A 12301-nucleotide genomic window follows, 5' to 3' on the forward strand; every position below is an offset into this window, starting at 1 on the left:
GGTCGTGCTGTAGAGGCAATTTGGATTATATCCCAGAGGAAAACCACGAAACTTGTTTTTATAGGAGGCATTGTGGAATCCTTTTTTCCTTCTCTCTTTCTTCCCCCCAAGCTTTTTTAATATTATTTAATTAGAGGAAATTGTAAACTTGATATTTTCATCAATTCCTATCAATCAAAAAAATCTGTTTGCAATTTTATGAATGGCTGGTATAAAAATTTTTTTAAATTTTTAAGGAGTATTTTTGCATTTTCTTCTGCAGCCACTAAAGAAGGTGAAGTTTACTAGAATCCAAATATAGCAGAAAAACTTGATTTATTTTAGTCTAGTATTAGAAAGTGGTTTATGTCATGTTTTTATGGTTGTATTCTAACTTCGGTTCATATATTTACTCAGGATTTTCAGGTATTAAAAACATTAAAGATACAAAAGGTGCATAAATTCTCTCCAACTTTTTAATAGTCATTGTTAGAAATTCCCATATCTCACTCCTGTCATAATTTCATAGATTTCTCAGTTATAATTTCTCATACCACTTAAATGTTCTTTATAGAGAAAGTCATCAGAAAATGCTTTGTTTCACCCTGACAGTCATTTCTAGCCTTTAATCTGTTGATACAGGAGAGTTGCATTGCTTTCCTGCAGCAGGACTTGGGTGAAGTTTTTTTTTAAGAATTACCTGAATAAAAATCAAGTGTATAATCTCTGTGATGGCTCTGTGGTACTGAAAAAAAGATCCATTCTTATGCCTTTGGTTTTGCCTAAACTAGCTTCTGTGTGGGATTTGTGGGAGCAGACCTTTGCAAGGAAAGTGTAGCATTATGAACTTGGTCCTGTCCTCTTGAATAAATGTAGTTTAATATGCAGCTACTCTTCAAACTTTGGCCCTTTTATTACCCCTATGAGATAAATTACATCCTAGTAAATGAATGGAGTTTTGACATCACAGAAATGTAAGTAGATTTTGCTCTAGATTTAAATGAAGCCAGCTTTTTTTCTTGGTTTCTTTCATGCTGATGTCCGTCTTTTAAATAGTACTATACATGTTCCTTCAAATTTATTCCTAATGTCAGTGTTCTTTTCAGAACTGACATGGGTGATCAGATTAGTAATGATTTTTTTTTAAATTAATTTTATAGATCCTATTGACTAGGTTTGAACTTGATGTCCCAAAAGCATTAACTCAAGAAAATTCCACAAATAGAATTATTTTTGTTGGCATCAAAATAACATAGGGAGAATATTACTTACACTATATTTTGGATATGCTAGTGAACGTATTATATTTTGAGCACATATTCCTGTGCTGATACCTCAGGATGGTCACATTCTCCAATCAAAAAGTTTATGCCTTAGCATAGTTGGAGCCAATGGAACTTCAGCCTGCAGGAAAGGATTTGTAAATGCCTATTGAGAACTCTAGGATGCAGATATGCCCTGTAACAAAATAATCATAAAATGGTGGAGTTTAGAATTTTCAGTGTAATGAGAAAAAAAGGTCAGCAGACTCCCTACCCTGTATTACAAGAGAACAAACTTTAAGTTACTCAGGCAGCTAATTTGCAGTGCCCCCCCTTTAGGAGGGCTTAGGGACTGTCTATGAGAGCAGGTCAGTTTTGAAGAACCACCTTCTAAAAGTACAGGAGCAGGCAATGCCATGGTATCATAAGTCCAGCAAGTGGGGTAGAAAACTGTTTTGGTTGAACAGGAACTTGTTTTTCCACTCAGGTGGAAGAAGAAATCATATGTTCTTGGAAGCGAGGTCAGGCTTTGCAGGAGGATCTCAGAGCTCACACGTGTAGGGAGGAAACACCAAAGGCCAAGAGTTGAAACTGGCCACTGATGTGTCAAGACAATAAAAAGGGATTTTTAAAGTACAGTCCTAGCAAGAAGAGGTCTAAGGAAAGTACTGGGCTGATACTTGATGAAGACTGTCACATGACAAATGGTGACAAAGAAAAGGCAGAGGCCTTTTGTTTTTGCTTAATGCTTTTTTTTTTACTTAGTCTTTAATATTACTGATAAACTTCAGGATGCTCATTCACCTGAGTCAGAGGGCTGCAGGAACAGTGACTCTCCATTTGCGGACACCAAAATTGTAAGGGACCAGCTGTATCAGCAGAATATCCACAAGTCTGTGGGATGAATCCCAGAGTTCTGAAGGTGCTGGTGCATGTTATGGCGGGACCCCTCTTGACCATCTACCAAAGGTCTTTGAAGTCTGGGGAAGTCCCTAATGTCTGGAAATTGGACAGAGTTATTCTGATCAACAAAAAGAGAGTGAGGGAAGACCCGTGGAATTAGACACCTTTTAGTCTAACCGCAGTTTCTGGAAAAATTATGTCGAAGATCATGCTGAGTGCTACTGAAAGTCATTTAAAAAATAACACAATCATCAGGCACAATCAACAAGAGCTCACAAAGAGAAAGTCCTGTTTCACTATAATTTGATATCCTTCTATGACAAAGTCACTGACCTCATGGATGAAGAGAATGCAGTGGATGTAGTTTTTCTGGATTTTAGTAAGGCTTTTGATACTGTCTCTCATAGTATCCTTCTAGACAAGTTGTCCAGTTGTGCGATGAGCAGGTATATGGTGCACTGGGTGAAGCACTGGCTGAACGGAAGGGCTCAAAGGGTTGTAGGGAATGGCTGGGATAGTAATATGAAGTAAATGAAGGTTTCCCATTTTTAACACCTTTTCCAGAGTATGTTTACATTTTCTTCTGCAGCCTCTGAGGAAGGTGCATCTAGCTTATTAGAATGGATGAAGCCTCTCAGAATGGATGAATCACAGTGGGTGAAGGGAAGGCAGTTAATGTAGTTTTTCTAGATTTTAGTAAGGCTTGTATGCTAAATGCTGATACAGCAAGAACACAGAATTTACTCAGAGTTTACCTGAAACTGGACTAATTCCTAGAATAATCAATAACTATACAAGGATTTTCTACCTGCTGTTCATGCGAAGTTCTGCAGGATTTTTCTAAATATATATATTTGAAAGAAAATGAAAAGATTCAGCACATCTGATTCAAGAATCCTGGTTTTGTTTGGCTTTTTTGTTGCTTTATCTTTCCCCTCTGTGAAAAGCTGAAGATGACATTCACTTTTTATACAGTTCCATAGAGCACTTGATCTAGAATGATTTTTTTTTTTTGCAACTAACGTCTTATTACATTGCCTTTTTTTCTTTCCTCTTCCTGTATTGCAGCACAAGCCCATCATGGATATCAGTCATGTGTGTGACAGAAAAATAACTCTTCCAAAAACTCTCCTATTTTTCCACTAGAGGGAGGGCTCTCCCAAAATGCTCATGGGAGATAGTTCCACGGACAGAGACTCTTCTGCTGTAGACAGGCCTTTATAGGAATGTTTTGGGCCAATGGTAAAGGCTAGCCTTCAATGAAGTGAAATAAATTGAAGTGAAATAAAATAAATAAAATTAAATAAATGAAATGAAATATCTGTCAGGTTTTGAAAAAAAAAAGAATTAGATATTGGTATTTGCTCTTTTTTTCCCTTTTATTTTTTGGTTTGGTTTGGTTTTGGTTTTTTTGTTACATATTTACTGGGGGGGGGATATTAAAAAAAAACACCTTATGCACACTCTGAGGAGTGAAACTGGCAAAATTTTAGATATATAATTTTTGGAAATGTAAGAATAAACACAATTTGTACATAAGTATTTGTATCTTCATTATCACCTGTAGTAATATGTCCACGAAACTGTTGGCTCAATAAACCTCGACTGTGTTACAAATCTGAAGCCAAACACTTGCACCAGCGCTCAGTAAATAATGTTGTTCAACTAAAAATAGAAATTACTGTCATCAGCAGGGGGTATCCATGATGGAATGATATTTCCTATAAATATACTAAGGTGCACGTGGATTAGTTTAATGTAGTGAAGTATATATAAACAAACCAAAGGACAGAGGTTTGAATTGAGGAAGTAGGATCAATAGAAAAGGAAGCTCAAGGGAAACTTCTCTGCTAGTTAAATTCCCTAATATTATGCCTTGGGGAAAAAAAAAAAAAGTCAACAACAAAGTTTCTTGTTTGTTGAGCAACTGTTACATTAAGAACTTGTACAATACCATCCCTACATAAGTCAGTCAATTTTAGGAAGAATTTGAACCTGAATTGAATTTCTCCCAATAGTTACAAATATCAGCCTCTGATTTGAAGTATTTAAATTTCAATTCTCTGTCTGAGATACTTGAAAAGGGGCAAATTTTCAGAGTGTGGTTGCTTAGTATTTTCTGATTGTAGCATTTTCTCAAAACCAGGCACATTTATAATTCAGGTGAGGTTCCCAAAAACTCATTCAAACTAACTGATGACATTTTAAAATGTAGACGATGGAGTTAGAGATAAGAATGTTTTATAAAGAATAATTTATTTGTTTGCTATAATCCTTTCTATGTTTCCATGCTGATCTGTAATCAGAAAATCATGGTTGGAAATTATTTTGATATTCATGTTGAGGAATGTGTGTAGTGCCGGTAGCTCGGTTTGCAGTTGCAGTGCGAGCTGAAGGTTGAGCTCTGGGTGTTGGGAAGCCCAGGCAAGCAGCCCTGAACTGCCGACCCTTTGCATAACAAAGGGCACAGGGATCTCTGGCCCAGCCAGGGGACCGGACGCCCAGAGACAGCAGGAGCCGAGAGCTCAGCTGGAAGACACCAGACTTTACCAGCACAGACTGTGAGAGTATTAAAGCCCAGGGAGCTCTTCGTTCAGGGTTCCTCCTCGGAGGCATCAGCTCGAGCTGTTACTGTGTTGTTGCACCGTGATTATTTTAAGGATTCAGATGTCTGGGACTCTGCTGTGGGAAACCTGGGTTTGAGCCAGTGAAGAAACCTGGTCTGACTGTGTCGGTGTGGGGTGGGTAGGGAGTCAAGCGAGGTACCCATAGCTCACAGGAGCCGCCCATAGCAAAGGGGCTTCGGTCCCAGCACTGACAGTCTGGTGGTGGGAGTGTGACTGCCAGAGTGGCTCCTGGATGGTCAGATAAGATAGCTTTGGCAAAACTCCCACATAAAAATTACTTCAGAAGTTTTAAAAATATTTTTGAGGATGGAAGTATGTATAAAAGTGCTGATAATAATGCAGTTTACAGATTATAACAGAACTTCTACAGAAATAATTCCTTTAAATTTACTTGCCCTGAAAGCATAGACACAGGAACAGAGAAAGGGATTTCTTTCAGCACCAGAATCCCACTCCTGTCAACATTTATTAAAATCTTGTTGGTTTATTTAAGAGGGTTTTGAAAGCCTGTGGATAGATACCATGTCAAATTAGGAGGAAGCAAGAGAAGACCCAGCTCTGCTGACTGAGGAGGTCTCAGCTAAGCCCTGCAAGGAAAATACCAGCTGGCTTTGAAGTCCAGCCAGATTTAAGTGGGTTAAATTAATTCATGTATGGCCCTATTAAAGTCAATTTGCAAATGGAGTCAGTGGGCAGTTTTAGCTAAGGGCACGATATGACTTTGGAAGAGGTAATCTAATTTTTCTTTAGCAAAAGGTATAAAGCTAATAAACTACAACTTAAGTGGAGTACAGTTAATACACACACACACACACACACACAAACCATTTTAATAAGTGAAATTAAAGTGACATCTTAGCATTTAACAAAAACTGCAGACATTTTCTATTGATTTTCTCAAGGGTATAGCCCAAGATTATTTGGGCTATATATAGCCCAATACCTATGTAGCCAAAATAATCCAATATATATTCAATAATTCTTGTATTAAAGGATAATGAGCAGGAAGAGAAGATAAAGGACTTTCATGTGGTTAAACAAGAAAAAAGCTGTTGGCCAGATATACCGTCAACACTTGGCCTTTTTTCACTGTAGTTCTGGCATTTTCTAGTTGGTAGAGGTCATATTTCTCTGTTATTTATTGATCCTCAAATGCCTGTTTGGTTTTGTGCAAATACATAGAAAGTAGCCATGTTCATGCCTAAACATTATCCACAACATTAGCTACTATACTTTGAGACATACACAAAACAATAAAATACAAGCCCTTACTGGGGGAAGAGAGAGAGACACAACGAAGACACAAGAAGAGAGTTGGATGAGGAAGGAAGGTTATTTGGTTCATAGCATTAATTACAAGCACTTCACTAAACATCTGTAGCACAACCTATAATAGGATTACCCGTATGCATCTCCTGGTGCTCAATATACAGCTGTGTTTGCTACCTGCTTTACAGCTAGGCTCTGTCAGGGAGCATCAACCGTGGATACTCCACAAAGCCAGTGGGGCTGGGAGCTGTGAGTAATGCTGGGGCTGGCAGGGCAGCAATCCCCATTACCCAAACAAGGTGGTGATGGTAACCAGGTCAGCCAGCAATCCAGGCTGCTAGACATGTCCATGGGGATGAGGCAGGTCTGGGGTCAAGGGAAGTCAGATGAGTGGGTGGGCATTGTGCCTGTGGCAGCAACCAAGGTCAGCCACCATCCAATGATGTCCAGGCAAGTCCACAGGGTGAAGCAAATCCAAGGTCACGGTCCTGGCGTAATGGACAAATGGATCAGAAGAGGATTCTTCCAGCCGTTCAAAATAATTATATACTGCAGCGAGTTTTTTGTTGTTTTAGTCAGCATTTCATCTCGAGTATTGAAGCACTGTTGTTGCCAGCAACAAATGCTACGTTGCTGTTTTTCTACTTGACTGTTTCCATTTTTTAAAATACCTACATATTACAGCTGATGCTGAGAACTTTGTCAGTCAGAATGTCAATGCAAAGCAAAAGATAGCAGCAGAAAAGTTTAAAAGCTAAACGGAAAATACCAATAACATCCCTATTTTCCAAGTGAGGAGCAGCAGTTGGTCAAAGTTATACAAGGAGACCTGAACTCAATTTCGCAATTTCTGTGCAAGACAAGCTTTGTGCCCATCACTTGGCCATTGAGTGGTTCAGGTTCCCTGGTAGCGACTGGCAGTTGTGTATTCCTAGCTGGCCATGACACACTGGTGGCAGTACTAGGGATTTCTCTTCTCTAACCAAACTGGGTGAAGCATTTTCACCACTTGAGCAGCATGTGACTGAAGTGATGATGTTTACAGCCAGCCAGCTGCAAGGCACAGGCAGATAGTGGCATCCATATCTTACTCATTTCTGAGGGAAAGAAAGAGGCACTAAGACTAAACAGAAACCAGAGAGCCACGGCCACCTCCATGCAGGTTTTCCTCAGCCGGTCAGGCTAGACATAGACACAGGGACTTACATGGCTGCTTAAACCTTATCCTAAGCAGAAACACTTTTTGAACTGAGGCTTTTCCTGTCATCACTTAGTCCTCAAGTCCCTTAGTTTTCCCACTACTGTTTAACCCCTTCCTGCTGCCCACACTGATTGGTGGGTAACAGAGAATTTGTGATGCCCCATCCCTGGAAGTGTTCACAGCCAGGCTCGATGGGGCTTTAAGCAACATTCTCTAGTGTAGATTGTCCCTGCCCATGGCAGGGGCATTGGTCCAGAATGTCTTTAAAGGTCCCCTCCAACCCAAAACATTTTATGATTTTAGGAGTACTGTATCCAGTTTTGGGCTCCCTGGTACTGGAAGGAAAGTGTGGTGAGTTCAGTGGAAAGCCACCAAAGTAGTTGGGGCTGAAGCACTTGGCTTGTCAGAAGATGCTGAGGACCAGAGCTCATTTCAGCCTGCAGAAGTGATAGATTCAGGGACACCTAACAGCAGCCCCCAGTGCCTGTGGGAGGTGAGCAACATGAACACTTGTTCCTCGCAGCAGCGCACAGTGAGATGATAAGAGACAACAAGCACAAACTGAAACAGACTGGAAATAAAAAAAAATTCTTTCCACACAAGGACAGTCGGGTAGGGGAGCAGGCTGCCCAGGGAGGTTGTGCCATCTCTGTCCTTCATGGTGGTCAAGATAGGACTGGACATAACACTGAGCAACCTTATCTGACTTCAGTGAGCAGGAGGTTGGAGTGGCGCCTTACTAAAGTCCTTTACAGCCTGAATGATCCTGTGTGTTTATCATCTGTGTCTCTGTTAGTCACTTTGGTCTCCCTTTATGACAAACAACATTTCTAGGAAGTGATTAATTTGACCTATTTATTATGAGTATTTATTATAACTGAGAGGAATGGTGCTGTACAACTGTTTCTTCATTATGAAGGTAGTCCAGACAGCTAACTGAGATCTAATTATCAACATGTTAAGTGTCCAGAATTAGGTCAGGTGGATCTCATCTGTGTGTATGTGCTCCCTGAAGGACTCAGATACCAGGGAGGGTAGGAAGAAGTAATTTCTGTACAGTCTTATAGCAGTTACAACACTTGCTCCAAATGAAAGATATCTGAAATCTGGACTGCATTCCCCAAATTCTTATATTTTGATTCAAAACCTCATTGATACCAAACTAATAAATATGTACAGCATAGAATTTTCCATCTCTCTGTTAATTCTGACTGTTTTCTTACCATTTCTTTCTCTGGCTCCTTACGCCTTGCACAGGGCTGTGCCCTCTGCCCTCTCTTCTGTGGAGCTATGGCTTCTTCCTGAACAAACCACAGGACCAGCTCTCCCTGTTCCTCAGGAAATGTATGACTGCTAGGAAGCTTATTACTAGTTTTTCTTGACACCAACAAAATTATAAATAGCTCATTTAGGTGCTTCTGCTGGGACTTTGATTTCTGGCAAAGAGACACAGCCTGAATTATAAATCAAATTGCTTAAATATACCTTCCTTCATGTAATTTTTAAATAAGCTGCAGAAATAACATTCATGCTACCACAGCACCTTGCTCTTTTTACCAGTGTAACAATAAGTCAACATAACCTGTTTATATGTACATTTTGTAGCTGTCAGTATAGACATAAAAACACTGGCATGTTTATTTATGCTACTAGAAATGTGTTGGCAACAAACAATACAATTGAGTACATCAATAAATTATCATAGGGATAATACTGTTGATTTTTCCCTTGAATACTCCATTCAGGTTATATATGTATGAAGAAGATCAGCAGTTTTCTATCCATTTCACTGTGTGGATACAGGAGAAAAATATCCCAGAGTTAAGCTTACGAGAAGCACCCTTGCTGTTCTTGGTTATTTTTATTACAAAGAGTCCAAAAATCCCATGGAGTGTCAATACCAGTCTGATTTCTAGACTTTTCAAAACCCTGTCTTTAGCTTAATTATAACCATGTTTTTTCATGCCTTTTTAATGTTCTCTGCTTTATGAGCTTTGACTTGTTTTTCATGTATATTCATTATACCATGACATTTTATGTTGCTTTTCTTCTATCACTTTGCTCATTAGTACCATGTTTCTTTGTGATTGAAGGAACACCATCGTTGCTCATAGTAATTCAAAGCAAGAATGTGATACTGCATTTGAAAATGCAGGTCTTCCTGAGACGTCTCTGGTTTCTATGTGGTGTATTGTGTCTTCAAACATTAGCACCCCAAGGCACATACGTGGCTGAAACTTGGGAATGTGTATTTCCTTTTGAACTTTGATTGCATTGCTAATTCACAACAGGGTGCAAAGTCAGGATTCCTGAGCACAGAAATAAGGACTGATCACCAGTCTTTTATTTCAGCATCTTATCAACAGACATGTACATTTTGTTTCCATGATTATTGTAAATTGTAGACTTCATACATGTTGACAGATTAGTATTGTACTAGACTATTATAGAAAACTTTAATTTAGAGACTGATTTGCATCTATTTTGCTTTGCATCTATTTTGCTAATCTATTGTGAGGGAAATACCTCCTAAATAACAAAACTGGTAAAAAAAATATATCCATTGAAGTAACATGCTTGTTGGTATATATAATGTAGATTAAATGAACAGTATTTCAGATGAAAACCTGAGATTAGCTCAGCTGGGTAAAGCACAGTGCTAACAAGCCAAGGTTGTGGATTTGATCCCCGTAGGGTCCATTCACTTATGAGCTGGACTCAATGATCCTTGTGGGTCCCTTCCAACTCAGAATATTCTGTGATTCCACGAAAATATGTAACTCCTGTGACTTCACAGAAACTGAGTGCTTAAATTGAAGAATACAAGTAGTCCTACCAAGTCTCAGATTTAGCTAGCTTGAGTATTTGCATTGCTTTAAATACTAGTTACGTACATAGGAAACAGAGAATGCTTAGCACCTTTAAGATGTGTTCAGCTTTCCTTAGAGTTAGGATACTACTTGAACTCAGATGGGTACGTCTCTAGAATGAGAGTGTATTTTATCCTGGGTTAGGTTGAAAGGCATAAAAGTTGTTTGCTTGGACCCATTTTTTATTATTAGAAAAAGGAACAGAAAGATAAAGCTAGCAAAGAATTGTTTTAAAACCGAGTGTAAACATAAACACCCCTCCCAAGCCTTTAACAACTTAGTAGATAAAATTACATCTCAAATACCCATCCAAATAATGTTGCCTTCACTTTCACTTTGTGAAAATGCTATTCTTCAAAAGTCAAATAATTCTATTTTTCTGTCTTCAGCCTTGAAAACACTTATATATGTTCTTACATTTCAAACATCTCAATATTCTGTAAAATTCATTCTTGGGAAAAGATATGCAGGAAAAGTCTTGATGAAGAATTACCTGAAAGAATATTTGAGTTATATTTTACAAATTTCCCTCCTACCTGCTTCACTCAATATCCATGCTTTATTATATGTCATAAGAAACTCTTCTGTGTTATGCCATGGATCTGTCATAGAAAGCAAACACTGTTCAAAATTGACAACATTAATGCTGTCACTGTTGCAAGGTCTTCATTGGAACATCTGCCATACACAGGAATCTTTCTGTACTAGCAGACTTCAGTTTTTTGCCTGAGGGTTGCTGCAGGAGAGTCACATTTTCTCTGTAGGAACCGTATTTATCACTCAGCAAAATTAACTACTATTATATCACCTGAATTTTTCTTTCAAATACTAGTTTTGACATGAGTGGCCTATGACAGATCTTGTTAGCCTAGGTTTACTTTTTTCATGCTGGTATTGTTATAATTATCCATTTAGGATTAAAATACTTCTCTTCTTCCTTTAGATTTTTCTTAACTTTTTATTGACAGAGAAAACTGTTAAGATTTACAGATCAGTCTTTACTCAAGATTTTTACTGAACTCACTCCAGTAATTAATTTTGAGCTATCTCTAGATATGGAACTCTGAAACTTCTCTTTCCATTAAATTGAACCAGTTAGTACTTTTTGTGGATATATGCTGAATAATCACCTGCTTGAAATGCACCTGGCAAAAATGAAAATAAATACTATTAAAATGTGGTCTCATACAAGTCTTCTTTATTTTTTCATTAAAGACCTGATTGTTAAAGCTGATGTTCATGTCCTTGGTAATTGAAGAAGACACTGCTCAAATATGTAAGCAATTATGGCTATACCTCTCCTCCAGAAAATATGCTGTGATAAAATAGAAAGTAATCCTTGATCAGGGCACTATCACTTGAAGTCCTGTGACTATTTGAGAGAGGAGAGATGTTTAGAAACACGGAGTTCAGTCCTGATTTACATGTAAAAACTCGTTAAACAGTAATCTGGAGTGACTAGCCAGATTTTTTTTTTTTTTTTAATGTGGCTATGGACAATAAAAAAAACCATACCAGATTGTTGCTTGTTTCATTTTTCAGAAAAAGAAAAGATAATTACTCTGATTGTCATTTATAATTTCCATTAAGAGGTCCTAATAACATGTTTCATGTTTTGATGATGGCTAAATAAAAAATAATTAAAAAAATAAAATTAATATTGTGGTTATATGAGAACATGTAACCATTTTACAGAATTACAGAATCACAGAATATGCCAAGTTGGAAGGGACCCATAAGGATCATTGAGTCCAGCTCCCAGCCCCTCACAGGTTTATGACCTATTTGTAATGTCATTCTTTTTGTAATTACGTCACTGATGTCACACATGCATTTTGAGTATTACATAATATTTCAAATGGGGTTTGAAGTCTCAAAATCAATGTACAGTCCTTTGCCCAGCCTGAACATGAAGACAAAAAAATGAGAATCAAGATTTCTGTAGTTCTTATTACATAAAATATCTTCATTATTCTAGTTGACCATACTGTATCTTATAAGGAAGTTTTCAGTATAAACAATAAATATTTACATGCTTTGGGAAAAATAATCTCCAGTTCAGTTCTCCAGTTCTCTTTATTTCACTTGCATAATGAAAGGATGAATTATACCCTGCCTGTCATCTCAGGGGAAAAAAAAAAAAAAAAGAAAAAAAAAAAAAGAAAAGAAAAAAAAAGACCAAAAGCCTCT

The sequence above is a fragment of the Myiozetetes cayanensis genome, unplaced genomic scaffold, assembly GCF_022539395.1.
Source record: "Myiozetetes cayanensis isolate MyiCay16 unplaced genomic scaffold, myiCay2020 scf5-8, whole genome shotgun sequence".
Taxonomy (NCBI): domain Eukaryota; kingdom Metazoa; phylum Chordata; class Aves; order Passeriformes; family Tyrannidae; genus Myiozetetes; species Myiozetetes cayanensis.